The sequence below is a fragment of the Ambystoma mexicanum genome, chromosome 1p (assembly GCF_040938575.1).
Source record: "Ambystoma mexicanum isolate Mex_15411 chromosome 1p, UKY_AmexF1_1, whole genome shotgun sequence".
Taxonomy (NCBI): domain Eukaryota; kingdom Metazoa; phylum Chordata; class Amphibia; order Caudata; family Ambystomatidae; genus Ambystoma; species Ambystoma mexicanum.
Genome location: NC_090921.1, coordinates 1,024,468,833 through 1,024,492,921, shown reverse-complemented (window position 1 = coordinate 1,024,492,921; position 24,089 = coordinate 1,024,468,833). Strand labels below are relative to the sequence as shown.

The following is a 24,089-nucleotide window of genomic DNA, read 5'->3' as shown; positions in this document are numbered from 1 at the left end:
CTCTTGCCAAATGCACATTTTATTGAATACTTGGAAAGTAAAATACTTGGAAAGTAAAATAACAGACAATTTATAATTATATTATATTTCATCACTGAAAATAGATGCCTTTTGCTTTGAGGCTGTGGCCACGTTATTTTTCTGTCCAACACGAATCTTCATTGGTTTCCTGTCAGGTGTTTTGGATCCCCATCTCTTGCTATGAACTGGCAAAACAGCAGAATCCCCTTGACAATCTTGATTTCTCAAGGGAAATGAGAGAAGACTATACACCATCCAAGATATTAAAATATTGTCAAGGCCCAACACGGCTGAATACTCTGAGGAGATGGCCTGTGAGGCGCCGCCTTTCAACTTTTCCCCCTTAGTATGGTGGTCATTAACATGCGGGAGACTGCGGAGGGGGTCATTTTTTTAATTGGGAACTGATGTGCTTTTACTCAATTCGGGAACCTCACAAGCCAAATTTGTAGTATTTTGCACACATTGCAAGAGATGTTTACAAGTCGACGGTTGAAGTGGAAGCTCGTATTGAGTTTGCTAGAGAATGATTTGCCAAGCCTTCGAAAGCTCAGTTGGTAGAGCGGAGGACTGTAGTGGTAGAACAGGCATCCTTAGGTCGCTGGTTCAAATCCGGCTCGAAGGACTTTTGCCAAATGCAAATTTTATTGAATACTTGGAAAGTAAAATACTTGGAAAATAAAATAACAGACAATTTATAATTATATTATATTTCATCACTGAAAATAGATGCCTTTTGCTTTGAGGCTGTGGCCACGTTATTTTTCTGTCCGACACCAATCTTCGTTGGTTTCCTGTGAGGTGTTTTGGATCCCCATCTCTTGCTATGAACTGACAAAACAGCAGAATCCCCTTGACAATCTTGATTTCTCAAGGGAAATGGGAGAACACCATACACCATCCAAGATATTAAAATATTGTCAAGGCCGAACACTGATGAATACTCTGAGGAGATGGCCTGTGAGGCGCCGCCTTTCAACTTTTCCTCCTTAGTATGGTGGTCAGTAACATGCGGGAGACTGCGGAGGCGGTCATTTTTTAAATTGGGAACTGATGTGCTTTTACTCAATTCGGGAACCTCACAAGCCAAATTTGTAGTATTTTGCACGAATTGCAAGAGATGTTTGCATGTCGACGGTTGAAGTGGAAGCTCGAATTGAGCTTGCTAGAGAACGGTTTGCCAAGCCTTCGATAGCTCAGTTGGTAGAGCAGAGGACTGTAGTGCTAAAACAGGCATCCTTAGGTCGCTGGTTCAAATCCGGCTCGATGGACTTTTGCCAAATGCAAATTTTATTGAATACTTGAAAAGTAAAATACTTGGAAAATAACATAACAGACAATTTATAATTATATTATATTTCATCACTGAAAATAGATGCCTTTTGCATTGAGGCTGTGGCCACATTATTTTTCTGTCCAACACCAATCTTCTTTGGTTTCCTGTGAGGTGTTTTTTTGATCCCCATCTCTTGCTATGAACTGGCAAAACAGCATAATCCCCTTGACAATCTTGATTTCTCAAGGGAAATGAGAGAACACTATACACCATCCAAGATATTAAAATATTGTCAAGGCCCAACACGGCTGAATACTCTGAGGAGATGGCCTGTGAGGCGCCGCCTTTCAACTTTTCCCCCTTAGTATGGTGGTCAGTAACATGCGGGAGACTGCGGAGGGGGTCATTTTATTAATTGTGAACTGATGTGCTTTTACTCAATTCGGGAACCTCACAAGCCAAATTTGTAGTATTTTGCACGAATTGCAAGAGATGTTTGAATGTCGACGGTTGAAGTGGAAGCTCGTATTGAGCTTGCTAGAGACTGATTTAGCAAGCCTTCGATAGCTCAGTTGGTAGAGCAGAGGACTGTAGTGCTAAAACAGGCATCCTTAGGTCGCTGGTTCAAATCCAGATTGAAGGACTTTTGCCAAATGCAAATTTTATTGAATACTTGGAAAGTAAAATACTTGGAAAATAACATAACAGACAATTTATAATTATATTATATTTCATCACTGAAAATAGATGCCTTTTGCTTTGAGGCTGTGGCCACGTTATGTTTCTGTCCGACACCAATCTTCGTTGGTTTCCTGTGAGGTGTTTTGGATCCCCATCTCTTGCTATGAACTGACAAAACAGCAGAATCCCCTTGACGATCTTGATTTCTCAAGGGAAATGGGAGAACACTATACACCATCCAAGACATTAAAATATTGTCAAGGCCCAACACGGCTGAATACTCTGAGGAGATGGCCTGTGAGGCGCGCCTTTCAACTTTTCCCCCTTAGTATGGTGGTCAGTAACATGCGGGAGACTGCGGAGGGGGGCATTTTTTTAATTGGGAACTGATGTGCTTTTACTCAATTCGGGAACCTCACAAGCCAAATTTGTAGTATTTTGCACGAATTGCAAGAGATGTTTACAAGTCGACGGTTGAAGTGGAAGCTCGTATTGAGTTTGCTAGAGAATGATTTGCCAAGCCTTCGATAGCTCGTCGCTGGTTCAAATCCGGCTCAAAGGACTTTTGCCAAATGCACATTTTATTGAATACTTGGAAAGTAAAATACTTGGAAAGTAAAATAACAGACAATTTATAATTATATTATATTTCATCACTGAAAATAGATGCCTTTTGCTTTGAGGCTGTGGCCACGTTATTTTTCTGTCCGACACCAATCTTCGTTGGTTTCCTGTGAGGTATTTTGGATCCCCATCTCTTGCTATGAACTGACAAAACAGCAGAATCCCCTTGACAATCTTGATTTCTCAAGGGAAATGGGAGAACACTATACACCATCCAAGATATTAAAATATTGTCAAGGCCGAACACTGATGAAAACTCTGAGGAGATGGCCTGTGAGGCGCCGCCTTTCAACTTTTCCTCCTTAGTATGGTGGTCAGTAACATGCGGGAGACTGCGGAGGGGGTCATTTTTTTAATTGTGAACTGATGTGCTTTTACTCAATTCGGGAACCTCACAAGCCAAATTTGTAGTATTTTGCACGAATTGCAAGAGATGTTTGAATGTCGACGGTTGAAGTGGAAGCTCGTATTGAGCTTGCTAGAGACTGATTTGGCAAGCCTTCGATAGCTCAGTTGGTACAGCGGAGGACTGTAGTGGTAAAACAGGCATCCTTAGGTCGCTGGTTCAAATCCGGCTCGAAGAACTTCTGCCAAATGCACATTTTATTGAATACTTGGAAAGTAAAATACTTGGAAAGTAAAATAACAGACAATTTATAATTATATTATATTTCATCACTGAAAATATATGCCTTTTGCTTTGAGGCTGTGACCATGTTATTTTTCTGTCCAACACGAATCTTCATTGGTTTCCTGTGAGGTGTTTTGGATCCCCATCTCTTGCTATGAACTGGCAAAACAGCAGAATCCCCTTGACAATCTTGATTTCTCAAGGGAAATGAGAGAACACTATACACCATCCAAGATATTAAAATATTGTCAAGGCCCAACGCGGCTGAATACTCTGAGGAGATGGCCTGTGAGGTGCCGCCTTTCAACTTTTCCCCCTTAGTATGGTGGTCAGTAACATGCGGGAGACTGCGGAGGGGGTCATTTTTTTAATTTGGAACTGATGTGCTTTTACTCAATTCGGGAACCTCACAAGCCAAATTTGTAGTATTTTGCACGAATTGCAAGAGATGTTTACAAGTCGACGGTTGAAGTGGAAGCTCGTATTGAGTTTGCTAGAGTTGATTTGCCAAGCCTTTGATAGCTCAGTTGGTAGAGCGGAGGACTGTAGTGGTAAAACAGGCATCCTTAGGTCGCTGGTTCAAATCCAGCTCAAAGGACTTCTGCCAAATGCACATTTTATTGAATACTTGGAAAGTAAAATACTTGGAAAGTAAAATAACAGACAATTTATAATTATATTATATTTCATCACTGAAAATAGATGCCTTTTGCTTTGAGGGTGTGGCCACGTTATTTTTCTGTCCAACACGAATCTTCATTGGTTTCCTGTCAGGTATTTTGGATCCCCATCTCTTGCTATGAACTGGCAAAACAGCAGAATCCCCTTGACAATCTTGATTTCTCAAGGGAAATGAGAGAACACTATACACCATCTAAGATATTAAAATATTGTCAAGGCCCAACACGGCTGAATACTCTGAGGAGATGGCCTGTGAGGCGCCGCCTTTCAACTTTTCCCCCTTAGTATAGTGGTCATTAACATGCGGGAGACTGCGGAGGGGGTCATTTTTTTAATTGGGAACTGATGTGCTTTTACTCAATTCGGGAACCTCACAAGCCAAATTTGTAGTATTTTGCACAAATTGCAAGAGATGTTTACAAGTCGACGGTTGAAGTGGAAGCTCGTATTGAGTTTGCTAGAGATTGATTTGCCAAGCCTTTGATAGCACAGTTGGTAGAGCAGAGGACTGTAGTGGTAAAACAGGCATCCTTAGGTTGCTGGTTCAAATCCGGCTCGAAGGACTTTTGCCAAATGCAAATTTTATTGAATACTTGGAAAGTAAAATACTTGGAAAGTAAAATAACAGACAATTTATAATTATATTATATTTCATCACTGAAAATAGATGCCTTTTGCTTTGAGGCTGTGGCCACGTTATTTTTCTGTCCGACACCAATCTTCGTTGGTTTCCTGTGAGGTGTTTTGGATCCCCATCTCTTGCTATGAACTGACAAAACAGCAGAATCCCCTTGACAATCTTGATTTCTCAAGGGAAATGGGAGAACACCATACACCATCCAAGATATTAAAATATTGTCAAGGCCGAACACTGATGAATACTCTGAGGAGATGGCCTGTGAGGCGCCGCCTTTCAACTTTTCCTCCTTAGTATGATGGTCAGTAACATGCGGGAGACTGCGGAGGCGGTCATTTTTTAAATTGGGAACTGATGTGCTTTTACTCAATTCGGGAACCTCACAAGCCAAATTTGTAGTATTTTGCACGAATTGCAAGAGATGTTTGCATGTCGACGGTTGAAGTGGAAGCTCGAATTGAGCTTGCTAGTGAACGGTTTGCCAAGCCTTCGATAGCTCAGTTGGTAGAGCAGAGGACTGTAGTGGTAAAACAGGCATCCTTAGGTCGCTGGTTCAAATCCAGATTGAAGGACTTTTGCCAAATGCAAATTTTATTGAATACTTGGAAAGTAAAATGCTTGGAAAATAAAATAACAGACAATTTATAATTATATTATATTTCATCACTGAAAATAGATGCCTTTTGCTTTGAGGCTGTGGCCACGTTATGTTTCTGTCCGACACCAATCTTCGTTGGTTTACTGTGAGGTGTTTTGGATCCCCATCTCTTGCTATGAACTCACAAAACAGCAGAATCCCCTTGACAATCTTGATTTCTCAAGGGAAATGGGAGAACACTATACACCATCCAAGACATTAAAATATTGTCAAGGCCCAACACGGCTGAATACTCTGAGGAGATGGCCTGTGAGGCGCGCCTTTCAACTTTTCCCCCTTAGTATGGTGGTCAGTAACATGCGGGAGACTGCGGAGGGGGGCATTTTTTTAATTGGGAACTGATGTGCTTTTACTCAATTCGGGAACCTCACAAGCCAAATTTGTAGTATTTTGCACGAATTGAAAGAGATGTTTACAAGTCGACGGTTGAAGTGGAAGCTCGTATTGAGTTTGCTAGAGAATGATTTGCCAAGCCTTCGATAGCTCGTCGCTGGTTCAAATCCGGCTCAAAGGACTTTTGCCAAATGCACATTTTATTGAATACTTGGAAAGTAAAATACTTGGAAAGTAAAATAACAGACAATTTATAATTATATTATATTTCATCACTGAAAATAGATGCCTTTTGCTTTGAGGCTGTGGCCACGTTATTTTTCTGTCCGACACCAATCTTCGTTGGCTTCCTGGGAGGTATTTTGGATCCCCATCTCTTGCTATGAACTGACAAAACAGCAGAATCCCCTTGACAATCTTGATTTCTCAAGGGAAATGGGAGAACACTATACACCATCCAAGATATTAAAATATTGTCAAGGCCGAACACTGATGAAAACTCTGAGGAGATGGCCTGTGAGGCGCCGCCTTTCAACTTTTCCTCCTTAGTATGGTGGTCAGTAACATGCGGGAGACTGCGGAGGGGGTCATTTTTTTAATTGTGAACTGATGTGCTTTTACTCAATTCGGGAACCTCACAAGCCAAATTTGTAGTATTTTGCACGAATTGCAAGAGATGTTTGAATGTCGACGGTTGAAGTGGAAGCTCGTATTGAGCTTGCTAGAGACTGATTTGTCAAGCCTTCGATAGCTCAGTTGGTACAGCGGAGGACTGTAGTGGTAAAACAGGCATCCTTAGGTCGCTGGTTCAAATCCAGCTCGAAGGACTTTTGCCAAATGCACATTTTATTGAATACTTGGAAAGTAAAATACTTGGAAAGTAAAATAACAGACAATTTATAATTATATCATATTTCATCACTGAAAATAGATGCCTTTTGCTTTGAGGCTGTGACCATGTTATTTTTCTGTCCAACACAAATCTTCATTGGTTTCCTGTGAGGTGTTTTGGATCCCCATCTCTTGCTATGAACTGGCAAAACAGCAGAATCCCCTTGACAATCTTGATTTCTCAAGGGAAATGAGAGAACACTATACACCATCCAAGATATTAAAATATTGTCAAGGCCCAACGCGGCTGAATACTCTGAGGAGATGGCCTGTGAGGTGCCGCCTTTCAACTTTTCCCCCTTAGTATGGTGGTCAGTAACATGCGGGAGACTGCGGAGGGGGTCATTTTTTTAATTGGGAACTGATGTGCTTTTACTCAATTCGGGAACCTCACAAGCCAAATTTGTAGTATTTTGCACGAATTGCAAGAGATGTTTACAAGTCGACGGTTGAAGTGGAAGCTCGTATTGAGTTTGCTAGAGTTAATTTGCCAAGCCTTTGATAGCTCAGTTGGTAGAGCGGAGGACAGTAGTGGTAAAACAGGCATCCTTAGGTCGCTGCTTCAAATCCAGCTCAAAGGACTTTTGCCAAATGCAAATTTTATTAAATACTTGGAAAGTAAAATAACAGACAATTTATAATTATATTATATTTCATCACTGAAAATAGATGCCTTTTGCTTTGAGGCTGTGGCCACGTTATTTTTCTGTCCGACACCAATCTTCGTTGGTTTCCTGTGAGGTGTTTTGGATCCCCATCTCTTGCTATGAACTGACAAAACAGCAGAATCCCCTTGACAATCGTGATTTCTCAAGGGAAATGGGAGAACACCATACACCATCCAAGATATTAAAATATTGTCAAGGCCGAACACTGATGAATACTCTGAGGAGATGGCCTGTGAGGCGCCGCCTTTCAACTTTTCCTCCTTAGTATGGTGGTCAGTAACATGCGGGAGACTGCGGAGGCGGTCATTTTTTTAATTGGGAACTGATGTGCTTTTACTCAATTCGGGAACCTCACAAGCCAAATTTGTAGTATTTTGCACGAATTGCAAGAGATGTTTGCATGTCGACGGTTGAAGTGGAAGCTCGAATTGAGCTTGCTAGTGAACGGTTTGCCAAGCCTTCGATAGCTCAGTTGGTAGAGCAGAGGACTGTAGTGGTAAAACAGGCATCCTTAGGTCGCTGGTTCAAATCCAGATTGAAGGACTTTTGCCAAAAGCAAATTTTATTGAATACTTGGAAAGTAAAATGCTTGGAAAATAAAATAACAGACAATTTATAATTATATTATATTTCATCACTGAAAATAGATGCCTTTTGCTTTGAGGCTGTGGCCACATTATGTTTCTGGCCGACACCAATCTTCGTTGGTTTCCTGTGAGGTGTTTTGGATCCCCATCTCTTGCTATGAACTGACAAAACAGCAGAATCCCCTTGACAATCTTGATTTCTCAAGGGAAATGGGAGAACACTATACACCATCCAAGACATTAAAATATTGTCAAGGCCCAACACAGCTGAATACTCTGAGGAGATGGCCTGTGAGGCGCGCCTTTCAACTTTTCCCCCTTAGTATGGTGGTCAGTAACATGCGGGAGACTGCAGAGGGGGGCATTTTTTTAATTGGGAACTGATGTGCTTTTACTCAATTCGGGAACCTCACAAGCCAAATTTGTAGTATTTTGCACGAATTGCAAGAGATGTTTACAAGTCGACGGTTGAAGTGGAAGCTCGTATTGAGTTTGCTAGAGAATGATTTGCCAAGCCTTCGATAGCTCGTCGCTGGTTCAAATCCGGCTCAAAGGACTTTTGCCAAATGCACATTTTATTGAATACTTGGAAAGTAAAATACTTGGAAAGTAAAATAGCAGACAATTTATAATTATATTATATTTCATCACTGAAAATAGATGCCTTTTGCTTTGAGGCTGTGACCATGTTATTTTTCTGTCCAACACAAATCTTCATTGGTTTCCTGTGAGGTGTTTTGGATCCCCATCTCTTGCTATGAACTGGCAAAACAGCAGAATCCCCTTGACAAACTTGATTTCTCAAGGGAAATGAGAGAACACTATACACCATCCAAGATATTAAAATATTGTCAAGGCCCAACGCGGCTGAATACTCTGAGGAGATGGCCTGTGAGGTGCCGCCTTTCAACTTTTCCCCCTTAGTATGGTGGTCAGTAACATGCGGGAGACTGCGGAGGGGGTCATTTTTTTAATTGGGAACTGATGTGCTTTTACTCAATTCGGGAACCTCACAAGCCAAATTTGTAGTATTTTGCACGAATTGCAAGAGATGTTTGAATGTCGACGGTTGAAGTGGAAGCTCGTATTGAGCTTGCTAGAGACTGATTTGCCAAGCCTTAGATAGCTCAGTTGGTAGAGCAGAGGACTGTAGTGGTAAAACAGGCATCCTTAGGTCGCTGGTTCAAATCCAGATTGAAGGACTTTTGCCAAATGCAAATTTTATTGAATACTTGGAAAGTAAAATGCTTGGAAAATAAAATAACAGACAATTTATAATTATATTATATTTCATCACTGAAAATAGATGCCTTTTGCTTTGAGGCTGTGGCCACGTTATGTTTCTGTCCGACACCAATCTTCGTTGGTTTCCTGTGAGGTGTTTTGGATCCCCATCTCTTGCTATGAACTGGCAAAACAGCAGAATCCCCTTGACAATCTTGATTTCTCAAGGGAAATGAGACAACACTATACACCATCCAAGATATTAAAATATTGTCAAGGCCCAACGCGGCTGAATACTCTGAGGAGATGGCCTGTGAGGTGCCGCCTTTCAACTTTTCCCCCTTAGTATGGTAGTCAGTAACATGCGGGAGACTGCGGAGGGGGTCATTTTTTTAATTGGGAACTGATGTGCTTTTACCCAATTCGGGAACCTCACAAGCCAAATTTGTAGTATTTTGCACGAATTGCAAGAGATGTTTACAAGTCGACGGTTGAAGTGGAAGCTCGTATTGAGTTTGCTAGAGTTGATTTGCCAAGCCTTCGATAGCTCAGTTGGTAGAGTGGAGGACTGTAGTGGTAAAACAGGCATCCTTAGGTCGCTGGTTCAAATCCGGCTCGAAGGACTCTTGCCAAATGCACATTTTATTGAATACTTGGAAAGTAAAATACTTGGAAAGTAAAATAACAGACAATTTATAATTATATTATATTTCATCACTGAAAATAGATGCCTTTTGCTTTGAGGCTGTGGCCACGTTATTTTTCTGTCCAACACGAATCTTCATTGGTTTCCTGTCAGGTGTTTTGGATCCCCATCTCTTGCTATGAACTGGCAAAACAGCAGAATCCCCTTGACAATCTTGATTTCTCAAGGGAAATGAGAGAACACTATACACCATCCAAGATATTAAAATATTGTCAAGGCCCAACACGGCTGAATACTCTGAGGAGATGGCCTGTGAGGCGCCGCCTTTCAACTTTTCCCCCTTAGTATGGTGGTCATTAACATGCGGGAGACTGCGGAGGGGGTCATTTTTTTAATTGGGGACTGATGTGCTTTTACTCAATTCGGGAACCTCACAAGCCAAATTTGTAGTATTTTGCACGAATTGCAAGAGATGTTTACAAGTCGACGGTTGAAGTGGAAGCTCGTATTGAGTTTGCTAGAGAATGATTTGCCAAGCCTTCGAAAACTCAGTTGGTAGAGCGGAGGACTGTAGTGGTAGAACAGGCATCCTTAGGTCGCTGGTTCAAATCCGGCTCGAAGGACTTTTGCCAAATGCAAATTTTATTGAATACTTGGAAAGTAAAATACTTGGAAAATAAAATAACAGACAATTTATAATTATATTATATATCATCACTGAAAATAGATGCCTTTTGCTTTGAGGCTGTGGCCACGTTATGTTTCTGTCCAACACCGATCTTCATTGGTTTCCTGTGAGGTGTTTCGGATCCCCATCTCTTGCTATGAACTGGCAAAACAGCAGAATCCCCTTGACAATCTTGATTTCTCAAGGGAAATGAGAGAACAGTATACACCATCCAAGATATTAAAATATTGTCAAGGCCGAACACTGATGAATACTCTGAGGAGATGGCCTGTGAGGCGCCACCTTTCAACTTTTCCTCCTTTGTATGGTGGTCAGTAACATGCGGGAGACTGCGGAGGGGGTCATTTTTTTAATTGGGAACTGATGTGCTTTTACTCAATTCGGGAACGTCACAAGCCAAATTTGTAGTATTTTGCACGAATTGCAAGAGATGTTTACAAGTCGACGGTTGAAGTGGAAGCTCGTATTGAGTTTGCTAGAGACTGATTTGCCAAGCCTTAGATAGCTCAGTTGGTAGAGCAGAGGACTGTAGTGGTAAAACAGGCATCCTTAGGTTGCTGGTTCAAATCCAGATTGAAGGACTTTTGCCAAATGCAAATTTTATTGAATACTTGGAAAGTAAAATGCTTGGAAAATAAAATAACAGACAATTTATAATTATATTATATTTCATCACTGAAAATAGATGCCTTTTGCTTTGAGGCTGTGGCCACGTTATGTTTCTGTCCGACACCAATCTTCGTTGGTTTCCTGTGAGGTGTTTTGGATCCCCATCTCTTGCTATGAACTGGCAAAACAGCAGAATCCCCTTGACAATCTTGATTTCTCAAGGGAAATGAGACAACACTATACACCATCCAAGATATTAAAATATTGTCAAGGCCCAACGCGGCTGAATACTCTGAGGAGATGGCCTGTGAGGTGCCGCCTTTCAACTTTTCCCCCTTAGTATGGTAGTCAGTAACATGCGGGAGACTGCGGAGGGGGTCATTTTTTTAATTGGGAACTGATGTGCTTTTACTCAATTCGGGAACCTCACAAGCCAAATTTGTAGTATTTTGCACGAATTGCAAGAGATGTTTACAAGTCGACGGTTGAAGTGGAAGCTTGTATTGAGTTTGCTAGAGTTGATTTGCCAAGCCTTCGATAGCTCAGTTGGTAGAGTGGAGGACTGTAGTGGTAAAACAGGCATCCTTAGGTCGCTGGTTCAAATCCGGCTCGAAGGACTCTTGCCAAATGCACATTTTATTGAATACTTGGAAAGTAAAATAACAGACAATTTATAATTATATTATATTTCATCACTGAAAATAGATGCCTTTTGCTTTGAGGCTGTGGCCACGTTATTTTTCTGTCCAACACGAATCTTCATTGGTTTCCTGTCAGGTGTTTTGGATCCCCATCTCTTGCTATGAACTGGCAAAACAGCAGAATCCCCTTGACAATCTTGATTTCTCAAGGGAAATGAGAGAACACTATACACCATCCAAGATATTAAAATATTGTCAAGGCCCAACACGGCTGAATACTCTGAGGAGATGGCCTGTGAGGCGCCGCCTTTCAACTTTTCCCCCTTAGTATGGTGGTCATTAACATGCGGGAGACTGCGGAGGGGGTCATTTTTTTAATTGGGAACTGATGTGCTTTTACTCAATTCGGGAACCTCACAAGCCAAATTTGTAGTATTTTGCACGAATTGCAAGAGATGTTTACAAGTCGACGGTTGAAGTGGAAGCTCGTATTGAGTTTGCTAGAGTTGATTTGCCAAGCCTTCGATAGCTCAGTTGGTAGAGTGGAGGACTGTAGTGGTAAAACAGGCATCCTTAGGTCGCTGGTTCAAATCCGGCTCGAAGGACTCTTGCCAAATGCACATTTTATTGAATACTTGGAAAGTAAAATACTTGGAAAGTAAAATAACAGACAATTTATAATTATATTATATTTCATCACTGAAAATAGATGCCTTTTGCTTTGAGGCTGTGGCCACGTTATTTTTCTGTCCAACACGAATCTTCATTGGTTTCCTGTCAGGTGTTTTGGATCCCCATCTCTTGCTATGAACTGGCAAAACAGCAGAATCCCCTTGACAATCTTGATTTCTCAAGGGAAATGAGAGAAGACTATACACCATCCAAGATATTAAAATATTGTCAAGGCCCAACACGGCTGAATACTCTGAGGAGATGGCCTGTGAGGCGCCGCCTTTCAACTTTTCCCCCTTAGTATGGTGGTCATTAACATGCGGGAGACTGCGGAGGGGGTCATTTTTTTAATTGGGAACTGATGTGCTTTTACTCAATTCGGGAACCTCACAAGCCAAATTTGTAGTATTTTGCACACATTGCAAGAGATGTTTACAAGTCGACGGTTGAAGTGGAAGCTCGTATTGAGTTTGCTAGAGAATGATTTGCCAAGCCTTCGAAAGCTCAGTTGGTAGAGCGGAGGACTGTAGTGGTAGAACAGGCATCCTTAGGTCGCTGGTTCAAATCCGGCTCGAAGGACTTTTGCCAAATGCAAATTTTATTGAATACTTGGAAAGTAAAATACTTGGAAAATAAAATAACAGACAATTTATAATTATATTATATTTCATCACTGAAAATAGATGCCTTTTGCTTTGAGGCTGTGGCCACGTTATTTTTCTGTCCGACACCAATCTTCGTTGGTTTCCTGTGAGGTGTTTTGGATCCCCATCTCTTGCTATGAACTGACAAAACAGCAGAATCCCCTTGACAATCTTGATTTCTCAAGGGAAATGGGAGAACACCATACACCATCCAAGATATTAAAATATTGTCAAGGCCGAACACTGATGAATACTCTGAGGAGATGGCCTGTGAGGCGCCGCCTTTCAACTTTTCCTCCTTAGTATGGTGGTCAGTAACATGCGGGAGACTGCGGAGGCGGTCATTTTTTAAATTGGGAACTGATGTGCTTTTACTCAATTCGGGAACCTCACAAGCCAAATTTGTAGTATTTTGCACGAATTGCAAGAGATGTTTGCATGTCGACGGTTGAAGTGGAAGCTCGAATTGAGCTTGCTAGAGAACGGTTTGCCAAGCCTTCGATAGCTCAGTTGGTAGAGCAGAGGACTGTAGTGCTAAAACAGGCATCCTTAGGTCGCTGGTTCAAATCCGGCTCGATGGACTTTTGCCAAATGCAAATTTTATTGAATACTTGGAAAGTAAAATACTTGGAAAATAAAATAACAGACAATTTATAATTATATTATATATCATCACTGAAAATAGATGCCTTTTGCTTTGAGGCTGTGGCCACGTTATGTTTCTGTCCAACACCGATCTTCATTGGTTTCCTGTGAGGTGTTTCGGATCCCCATCTCTTGCTATGAACTGGCAAAACAGCAGAATCCCCTTGACAATCTTGATTTCTCAAGGGAAATGAGAGAACAGTATACACCATCCAAGATATTAAAATATTGTCAAGGCCGAACACTGATGAATACTCTGAGGAGATGGCCTGTGAGGCGCCACCTTTCAACTTTTCCTCCTTTGTATGGTGGTCAGTAACATGCGGGAGACTGCGGAGGGGGTCATTTTTTTAATTGGGAACTGATGTGCTTTTACTCAATTCGGGAACGTCACAAGCCAAATTTGTAGTATTTTGCACGAATTGCAAGAGATGTTTACAAGTCGACGGTTGAAGTGGAAGCTCGTATTGAGTTTGCTAGAGACTGATTTGCCAAGCCTTAGATAGCTCAGTTGGTAGAGCAGAGGACTGTAGTGGTAAAACAGGCATCCTTAGGTTGCTGGTTCAAATCCAGATTGAAGGACTTTTGCCAAATGCAAATTTTATTGAATACTTGGAAAGTAAAATGCTTGGAAAATAAAATAACAGACAATTTATAATTATATTATATTTCATCACTGAAAATAGATGCCTTTTTCTTTGAGGCTGTGGCCACGTTATGTTTCTGTCCGACACCAATCTTCGTTGGTTTCCTGTGAGGTGTTTTGGATCCCCATCTCTTGCTATGAACTGGCAAAACAGCAGAATCCCCTTGACAATCTTGATTTCTCAAGGGAAATGAGACAACACTATACACCATCCAAGATATTAAAATATTGTCAAGGCCCAACGCGGCTGAATACTCTGAGGAGATGGCCTGTGAGGTGCCGCCTTTCAACTTTTCCCCCTTAGTATGGTAGTCAGTAACATGCGGGAGACTGCGGAGGGGGTCATTTTTTTAATTGGGAACTGATGTGCTTTTACTCAATTCGGGAACCTCACAAGCCAAATTTGTAGTATTTTCCACGAATTGCAAGAGATGTTTACAAGTCGACGGTTGAAGTGGAAGCTTGTATTGAGTTTGCTAGAGTTGATTTGCCAAGCCTTCGATAGCTCAGTTGGTAGAGTGGAGGACTGTAGTGGTAAAACAGGCATCCTTAGGTCGCTGGTTCAAATCCGGCTCGAAGGACTCTTGCCAAATGCACATTTTATTGAATACTTGGAAAGTAAAATACTTGGAAAGTAAAATAACAGACAATTTATAATTATATTATATTTCATCACTGAAAATAGATGCCTTTTGCTTTGAGGCTGTGGCCACGTTATTTTTCTGTCCAACACGAATCTTCATTGGTTTCCTGTCAGGTGTTTTGGATCCCCATCTCTTGCTATGAACTGGCAAAACAGCAGAATCCCCTTGACAATCTTGATTTCTCAAGGGAAATGAGAGAACACTATACACCATCCAAGATATTAAAATATTGTCAAGGCCCAACACGGCTGAATACTCTGAGGAGATGGCCTGTGAGGCGCCGCCTTTCAACTTTTCCCCCTTAGTATGGTGGTCATTAACATGCGGGAGACTGCGGAGGGGGTCATTTTTTTAATTGGGAACTGATGTGCTTTTACTCAATTCGGGAACCTCACAAGCCAAATTTGTAGTATTTTGCACACATTGCAAGAGATGTTTACAAGTCGACGGTTGAAGTGGAAGCTCGTATTGAGTTTGCTAGAGAATGATTTGCCAAGCCTTCGAAAGCTCAGTTGGTAGAGCGGAGGACTGTAGTGGTAGAACAGGCATCCTTAGGTCGCTGGTTCAAATCCGGCTCGAAGGACTTTTGCCAAATGCAAATTTTATTGAATACTTGGAAAGTAAAATACTTGGAAAATAAAATAACAGACAATTTATAATTATATTATATTTCATCACTGAAAATAGATGCCTTTTGCTTTGAGGCTGTGGCCACGTTATTTTTCTGTCCGACACCAATCTTCGTTGGTTTCCTGTGAGGTGTTTTGGATCCCCATCTCTTGCTATGAACTGACAAAACAGCAGAATCCCCTTGACAATCTTGATTTCTCAAGGGAAATGGGAGAACACCATACACCATCCAAGATATTAAAATATTGTCAAGGCCGAACACTGATGAATACTCTGAGGAGATGGCCTGTGAGGCGCCGCCTTTCAACTTTTCCTCCTTAGTATGGTGGTCAGTAACATGCGGGAGACTGCGGAGGCGGTCATATTTTAAATTGGGAACTGATGTGCTTTTACTCAATTCGGGAACCTCACAAGCCAAATTTGTAGTATTTTGCACGAATTGCAAGAGATGTTTGCATGTCGACGGTTGAAGTGGAAGCTCGAATTGAGCTTGCTAGAGAACGGTTTGCCAAGCCTTCGATAGCTCAGTTGGTAGAGCAGAGGACTGCAGTGCTAAAACAGGCATCCTTAGGTCGCTGGTTCAAATCCGGCTCGATGGACTTTTGCCAAATGCAAATTTTATTGAATACTTGGAAAGTAAAATACTTGGAAAATAAAATAACAGACAATTTATAATTATATTATATATCATCACTGAAAATAGATGCCTTTTGCTTTGAGGCTGTGGCCACGTTATGTTTCTGTCCAACACCGATCTTCATTGGTTTCCTGTGAGGTGTTTCGGATCCCCATCTCTTGCTATGAACTGGCAAAACAGCAGAATCCCCTTGACAATCTTGATTTCTCAAGGGAAATGAGAGAACAGTATACACCATCCAAGATATTAAAATATTGTCAAGGCCGAACACTGATGAATACTCTGAGGAGATGGCCTGTGAGGCGCGCCTTTCAACTTTTCCCCCTTAGTATGGTGGTCAGTAACATGCGGGAGACTGCGGAGGGGGGCATTTTTTTAATTGGTAACTGATGTGCTTTTACTCAATTCGGGAACCTCACAAGCCAAATTTGTAGTATTTTGCACGAATTGCAAGAGATGTTTACAAGTCGACGGTTGAAGTGGAAGCTCGTATTGAGTTTGCTAGAGAATGATTTGCCAAGCCTTCGATAGCTCGTCGCTGGTTCATATCCGGCTCAAAGGACTTTTGCCAAATGCACATTTTATTGAATACTTGGAAAGTAAAATACTTGGAAAGTAAAATAACAGACAATTTATAATTATATTATATTTCATCACTGAAAATAGATGCCTTTTGCTTTGAGGCTGTGGCCACGTTATTTTTCTGTCCGACACCAATCTTCGTTGGTTTCCTGTGAGGTATTTTGGATCCCCATCTCTTGCTATGAACTGACAAAACAGCAGAATCCCCTTGACAATCTTGATTTCTCAAGGGAAATGGGAGAACACTATACACCATCCAAGATATTAAAATATTGTCAAGGCCGAACACTGATGAAAACTCTGAGGAGATGGCCTGTGAGGCACCGCCTTTCAACTTTTCCTCCTTAGTATGGTGGTCAGTAACATGCGGGAGACTGCGGAGGGGGTCATTTTTTTAATTGTGAACTGATGTGCTTCTACTCAATTCGGGAACCTCACAAGCCAAATTTGTAGTATTTTGCACGAATTGCAAGAGATGTTTGAATGTCGACGGTTGAAGTGGAAGCTCGAATTGAGCTTGCTAGAGAACGGTTTGCCAAGCCTTCGATAGCTCAGTTGGTAGAGCAGAGGACTGCAGTGCTAAAACAGGCATCCTTAGGTCGCTGGTTCAAATCCGGCTCGATGGACTTTTGCCAAATGCAAATTTTATTGAATACTTGGAAAGTAAAATACTTGGAAAATAAAATAACAGACAATTTATAATTATATTATATATCATCACTGAAAATAGATGCCTTTTGCTTTGAGGCTGTGGCCACGTTATGTTTCTGTCCAACACCGATCTTCATTGGTTTCCTGTGAGGTGTTTCGGATCCCCATCTCTTGCTATGAACTGGCAAAACAGCAGAATCCCCTTGACAATCTTGATTTCTCAAGGGAAATGAGAGAACAGTATACACCATCCAAGATATTAAAATATTGTCAAGGCCGAACACTGATGAATACTCTGAGGAGATGGCCTGTGAGGCGCCACCTTTCAACTTTTCCTCCTTTGTATGGTGGTCAGTAACATGCGGGAGACTGCGGAGGGGGTCATTTTTTTAATTGGGAACTGATGTGCTTTTACTCAATTCGGGAACGTCACAAGCCAAATTTGTAGTATTTTGCACGAATTGCAAGAGATGTTTACAAGTCGACGGTTGAAGTGGAAGCTCGTATTGAGTTTGCTAGAGACTGATTTGCCAAGCCTTAGATAGCTCAGTTGGTAGAGCAGAGGACTGTAGTGGTAAAACAGGCATCCTTAGGTTGCTGGTTCAAATCCAGATTGAAGGACTTTTGCCAAATGCAAATTTTATTGAATACTTGGAAAGTAAAATGCTTGGAAAATAAAATAACAGACAATTTATAATCATATTATATTTCATCACTGAAAATAGATGCCTTTTGCTTTGAGGCTGTGGCCACGTTATGTTTCTGTCCGACACCAATCTTCGTTGGTTTCCTGTGAGGTGTTTTGGATCCCCATCTCTTGCTATGAACTGGCAAAACAGCAGAATCCCCTTGACAATCTTGATTTCTCAAGGGAAATGAGACAACACTATACACCATCCAAGATATTAAAATATTGTCAAGGCCCAACGCTGCTGAATACTCTGAGGAGATGGCCTGTGAGGTGCCGCCTTTCAACTTTTCCCCCTTAGTATGGTAGTCAGTAACATGCGGGAGACTGCGGAGGGGGTCATTTTTTTAATTGGGAACTGATGTGCTTTTACTCAATTCGGGAACCTCACAAGCCAAATTTGTAGTATTTTGCACGAATTGCAAGAGATGTTTACAAGTCGACGGTTGAAGTGGAAGCTCGTATTGAGTTTGCTAGAGTTGATTTGCCAAGCCTTCGATAGCTCAGTTGGTAGAGTGGAGGACTGTAGTGGTAAAACAGGCATCCTTAGGTCGCTGGTTCAAATCCGGCTCGAAGGACTCTTGCCAAATGCACATTTTATTGAATACTTGGAAAGTAAAATACTTGGAAAGTAAAATAACAGACAATTTATAATTATATTATATTTCATCACTGAAAATAGATGCCTTTTGCTTTGAGGCTGTGGCCACGTTATTTTTCTGTCCAACACGAATCTTCATTGGTTTCCTGTCAGGTGTTTTGGATCCCCATCTCTTGCTATGAACTGGCAAAACAGCAGAATCCCCTTGACAATCTTGATTTCTCAAGGGAAATGAGAGAACACTATACACCATCCAAGATATTAAAATATTGTCAAGGCCCAACACGGCTGAATACTCTGAGGAGATGGCCTGTGAGGCGCCGCCTTTCAACTTTTCCCCCTTAGTATGGTGGTCATTAACATGCGGGAGACTGCGGAGGGGGTCATTTTTTTAATTGGGAACTGATGTGCTTTTACTCAATTCGGGAACCTCACAAGCCAAATTTGTAGTATTTTGCACACATTGCAAGAGATGTTTACAAGTCGACGGTTGAAGTGGAAGCTCGTATTGAGTTTGCTAGAGAATGATTTGCCAAGCCTTCGAAAGCTCAGTTGGTAGAGTGGAGGACTGTAGTGGTAGAACAGGCATCCTTAGGTCGCTGGTTCAAATCCGGCTCGAAGGACTTTTGCCAAATGCAAATTTTATTGAATACTTGGAAAGTAAAATACTTGGAAAATAAAATAACAGACAATTTATAATTATATTATATTTCATCACTGAAAATAGATGCCTTTTGCTTTGAGGCTGTGGCCACGTTATTTTTCTGTCCGACACCAATCTTCGTTGGTTTCCTGTGAGGTGTTTTGGATCCCCATCTCTTGCTATGAACTGACAAAACAGCAGAATCCCCTTGACAATCTTGATTTCTCAAGGGAAATGGGAGAACACCATACACCATCCAAGATATTAAAATATTGTCAAGGCCGAACACTGATGAATACTCTGAGGAGATGGCCTGTGAGGCGCCGCCTTTCAACTTTTCCTCCTTAGTATGGTGGTCAGTAACATGCGGGAGACTGCGGAGGCGGTCATTTTTTAAATTGGGAACTGATGTGCTTTTACTCAATTCGGGAACCTCACAAGCCAAATTTGTAGTATTTTGCACGAATTGCAAGAGATGTTTGCATGTCGACGGTTGAAGTGGAAGCTCGAATTGAGCTTGCTAGAGAACGGTTTGCCAAGCCTTCGATAGCTCAGTTGGTAGAGCAGAGGACTGTAGTGCTAAAACAGGCATCCTTAGGTCGCTGGTTCAAATCCGGCTCGATGGACTTTTGCCAAATGCAAATTTTATTGAATACTTGGAAAGTAAAATACTTGGAAAATAACATAACAGACAATTTATAATTATATTATATTTCATCACTGAAAATAGATGCCTTTTGCATTGAGGCTGTGGCCACATTATTTTTCTGTCCAACACCAATCTTCTTTGGTTTCCTGTGAGGTGTTTTTTTGATCCCCATCTCTTGCTATGAACTGGCAAAACAGCATAATCCCCTTGACAATCTTGATTTCTCAAGGGAAATGAGAGAACACTATACACCATCCAAGATATTAAAATATTGTCAAGGCCCAACACGGCTGAATACTCTGAGGAGATGGCCTGTGAGGCGCCGCCTTTCAACTTTTCCCCCTTAGTATGGTGGTCAGTAACATGCGGGAGACTGCGGAGGGGGTCATTTTATTAATTGTGAACTGATGTGCTTTTACTCAATTCGGGAACCTCACAAGCCAAATTTGTAGTATTTTGCACGAATTGCAAGAGATGTTTGAATGTCGACGGTTGAAGTGGAAGCTCGTATTGAGCTTGCTAGAGACTGATTTAGCAAGCCTTCGATAGCTCAGTTGGTAGAGCAGAGGACTGTAGTGCTAAAACAGGCATCCTTAGGTCGCTGGTTCAAATCCAGATTGAAGGACTTTTGCCAAATGCAAATTTTATTGAATACTTGGAAAGTAAAATACTTGGAAAATAACATAACAGACAATTTATAATTATATTATATTTCATCACTGAAAATAGATGCCTTTTGCTTTGAGGCTGTGGCCACGTTATGTTTCTGTCCGACACCAATCTTCGTTGGTTTCCTGTGAGGTGTTTTGGATCCCCATCTCTTGCTATGAACTGACAAAACAGCAGAATCCCCTTGACGATCTTGATTTCTCAAGGGAAATGGGAGAACACTATACACCATCCAAGACATTAAAATATTGTCAAGGCCCAACACGGCTGAATACTCTGAGGAGATGGCCTGTGAGGCGCGCCTTTCAACTTTTCCCCCTTAGTATGGTGGTCAGTAACATGCGGGAGACTGCGGAGGGGGGCATTTTTTTAATTGGTAACTGATGTGCTTTTACTCAATTCGGGAACCTCACAAGCCAAATTTGTAGTATTTTGCACGAATTGCAAGAGATGTTTACAAGTCGACGGTTGAAGTGGAAGCTCGTATTGAGTTTGCTAGAGAATGATTTGCCAAGCCTTCGATAGCTCGTCGCTGGTTCATATCCGGCTCAAAGGACTTTTGCCAAATGCACATTTTATTGAATACTTGGAAAGTAAAATACTTGGAAAGTAAAATAACAGACAATTTATAATTATATTATATTTCATCACTGAAAATAGATGCCTTTTGCTTTGAGGCTGTGGCCACGTTATTTTTCTGTCCGACACCAATCTTCGTTGGTTTCCTGTGAGGTATTTTGGATCCCCATCTCTTGCTATGAACTGACAAAACAGCAGAATCCCCTTGACAATCTTGATTTCTCAAGGGAAATGGGAGAACACTATACACCATCCAAGATATTAAAATATTGTCAAGGCCGAACACTGATGAAAACTCTGAGGAGATGGCCTGTGAGGCGCCGCCTTTCAACTTTTCCTCCTTAGTATGGTGGTCAGTAACATGCGGGAGACTGCGGAGGGGGTCATTTTTTTAATTGTGAACTGATGTGCTTCTACTCAATTCGGGAACCTCACAAGCCAAATTTGTAGTATTTTGCACGAATTGCAAGAGATGTTTGAATGTCGACGGTTGAAGTGGAAGCTCGTATTGAGCTTGCTAGAGACTGATTTGCCAAGCCTTCGATAGCTCAGTTGGTACAGCGGAGGACTGTAGTGGTAAAACAGGCATCCTTAGGTCGCTGGTTCAAATCCGGCTCGAAGGACTTTTGCCAAATGCAAATTTTATTGAATACTTGGAAAGTAAAATACTTGGAAAGTAAAATAACAGACAATTTATAATTATATTATATTTCATCACTGAAAATAGATGCCTTTTGCTTTGAGGCTGTGGCCACGTTATTTTTCTGTCCGACACCAATCTTCGTTGGTTTCCTGTGAGGTGTTTTGGATCCCCATCTCTTGCTATGAACTGACAAAACAGCAGAATCCCCTTGACAGTCTTGATTTCTCAAGGGAAATGGGAGAACACCATACACCATCCAAGATATTAAAATATTGTCAAGGCCGAACACTGATGAATACTCTGAGGAGATGGCCTGTGAGGCGCCGCCTTTCAACTTTTCCTCCTTAGTATGGTGGTCAGTAACATGCGGGAGACTGCGGAGGCGGTCATTTTTTAAATTGGGAACTGATGTGCTTTTACTCAATTCGGGAACCTCACAAGCCAAATTTGTAGTATTTTGCACGAATTGCAAGAGATGTTTGCATGTCGACGGTTGAAGTGGAAGCTCGAATTGAGCTTGCTAGTGAACGGTTTGCCAAGCCTTCGATAGCTCAGTTGGTAGAGCAGAGGACTGTAGTGGTAAAACAGGCATCCTTAGGTCGCTGGTTCAAATCCAGATTGAAGGACTTTTGCCAAATGCAAATTTTATTGAATACTTGGAAAGTAAAATGCTTGGAAAATAAAATAACAGACAATTTATAATTATATTATATTTCATCACTGAAAATAGATGCCTTTTGCTTTGAGGCTGTGGCCACGTTATGTTTCTGTCCGACACCAATCTTCGTTGGTTTCCTGTGAGGTTTTTTGGATCCCCATCTCTTGCTATGAACTGACAAAACAGCAGAATCCCCTTGACAATCTTGATTTCTCAAGGGAAATGGGAGAACACTATACACCATCCAAGACATTAAAATATTGTCAAGGCCCAACACGGCTGAATACTCTGAGGAGATGGCCTGTGAGGCGCGCCTTTCAACTTTTCCCCCTTAGTATGGTGGTCAGTAACATGCGGGAGACTGCGGAGGGGGGCATTTTTTTAATTGGGAACTGATGTGCTTTTACTCAATTCGGGAACCTCACAAGCCAAATTTGTAGTATTTTGCACGAATTGAAAGAGATGTTTACAAATCGACGGTTGAAGTGGAAGCTCGTATTGAGTTTGCTAGAGAATGATTTGCCAAGCCTTCGATAACTCGTCGCTGGTTCAAATCCGGCTCAAAGGAATTTTGCCAAATGCACATTTTATTGAATACTTGGAAAGTAAAATACTTGGAAAGTAAAATAACAGACAATTTATAATTATATTATATTTCATCACTGAAAATAGATGCCTTTTGCTTTGAGGCTGTGGCCACGTTATTTTTCTGTCCGACACCAATCTTCGTTGGCTTCCTGTGAGGTATTTTGGATCCCCATCTCTTGCTATGAACTGACAAAACAGCAGAATCCCCTTGACAATCTTGATTTCTCAAGGGAAATGGGAGAACACTATACACCATCCAAGATATTAAAATATTGTCAAGGCCGAACACTGATGAAAACTCTGAGGAGATGGCCTGTGAGGCGCCGCCTTTCAACTTTTCCTCCTTAGTATGGTGGTCAGTAACATGCGGGAGACTGCGGAGGGGGTCATTTTTTTAATTGTGAACTGATGTGCTTTTACTCAATTCGGGAACCTCACAAGCCAAATTTGTAGTATTTTGCACGAATTGCAAGAGATGTTTGAATGTCGACGGTTGAAGTGGAAGCTCGTATTGAGCTTGCTAGAGACTGATTTGTCAAGCCTTCGATAGCTCAGTTGGTACAGCGGAGGACTGTAGTGGTAAAACAGGCATCCTTAGGTCGCTGGTTCAAATCCGGCTCGAAGGACTTTTGCCAAATGCACATTTTATTGAATACTTGGAAAGTAAAATACTTGGAAAGTAAAATAACAGACAATTTATAATTATATTATATTTCATCACTGAAAATAGATGCCTTTTGCTTTGAGGCTGTGACCATGTTATTTTTCTGTCCAACACAAATCTTCATTGGTTTCCTGTGAGGTGTTTTGGATCCCCATCTCTTGCTATGAACTGGCAAAACAGCAGAATCCCCTTGACAATCTTGATTTCTCAAGGGAAATGAGAGAACACTATACACCATCCAAGATATTAAAATATTGTCAAGGCCCAACGCGGCTGAATACTCTGAGGAGATGGCCTGTGAGGTGCCGCCTTTCAACTTTTCCCCCTTAGTATGGTGGTCAGTAACATGCGGGAGACTGCGGAGGGGGTCATTTTTTTAATTGGGAACTGATGTGCTTTTACTCAATTCGGGAACCTCACAAGCCAAATTTGTAGTATTTTGCACGAATTGCAAGAGATG

General features: G+C 41.4%; 8 non-coding genes across 8 annotated transcripts; all 8 read left to right on the top strand.

Moving 5' to 3' along the window:
* Positions 1-3,745: 3,745 nt before the first annotated feature.
* On the top strand, positions 3,746-3,831 carry TRNAY-GUA (transfer RNA tyrosine (anticodon GUA)). Its single transcript is given in 2 exon segments — positions 3,746-3,782; positions 3,796-3,831. It is a non-coding gene; the product is annotated as a tRNA-Tyr (tRNA).
* A 5,618-nt stretch (positions 3,832-9,449) lies between these two features.
* TRNAY-GUA (transfer RNA tyrosine (anticodon GUA)) lies at positions 9,450-9,535 on the top strand. The gene is given in 2 exon segments: positions 9,450-9,486; positions 9,500-9,535. It is a non-coding gene; the product is annotated as a tRNA-Tyr (tRNA).
* Positions 9,536-11,386: 1,851 nt separating this feature from the next.
* TRNAY-GUA (transfer RNA tyrosine (anticodon GUA)) lies at positions 11,387-11,472 on the top strand. Its single transcript is given in 2 exon segments — positions 11,387-11,423; positions 11,437-11,472. It is a non-coding gene; the product is annotated as a tRNA-Tyr (tRNA).
* Positions 11,473-12,015: 543 nt separating this feature from the next.
* Positions 12,016-12,101, top strand: TRNAY-GUA (transfer RNA tyrosine (anticodon GUA)). Its single transcript is given in 2 exon segments — positions 12,016-12,052; positions 12,066-12,101. It is a non-coding gene; the product is annotated as a tRNA-Tyr (tRNA).
* A 2,497-nt stretch (positions 12,102-14,598) lies between these two features.
* TRNAY-GUA (transfer RNA tyrosine (anticodon GUA)) lies at positions 14,599-14,684 on the top strand. Its single transcript is given in 2 exon segments — positions 14,599-14,635; positions 14,649-14,684. It is a non-coding gene; the product is annotated as a tRNA-Tyr (tRNA).
* A 1,206-nt stretch (positions 14,685-15,890) lies between these two features.
* Positions 15,891-15,976, top strand: TRNAC-GCA (transfer RNA cysteine (anticodon GCA)). The gene is given in 2 exon segments: positions 15,891-15,927; positions 15,941-15,976. It is a non-coding gene; the product is annotated as a tRNA-Cys (tRNA).
* Positions 15,977-17,136: 1,160 nt separating this feature from the next.
* On the top strand, positions 17,137-17,222 carry TRNAC-GCA (transfer RNA cysteine (anticodon GCA)). Its single transcript is given in 2 exon segments — positions 17,137-17,173; positions 17,187-17,222. It is a non-coding gene; the product is annotated as a tRNA-Cys (tRNA).
* A 1,205-nt stretch (positions 17,223-18,427) lies between these two features.
* Positions 18,428-18,513, top strand: TRNAY-GUA (transfer RNA tyrosine (anticodon GUA)). Its single transcript is given in 2 exon segments — positions 18,428-18,464; positions 18,478-18,513. It is a non-coding gene; the product is annotated as a tRNA-Tyr (tRNA).
* The last annotated feature ends 5,576 nt before the right edge of the window (positions 18,514-24,089 follow it).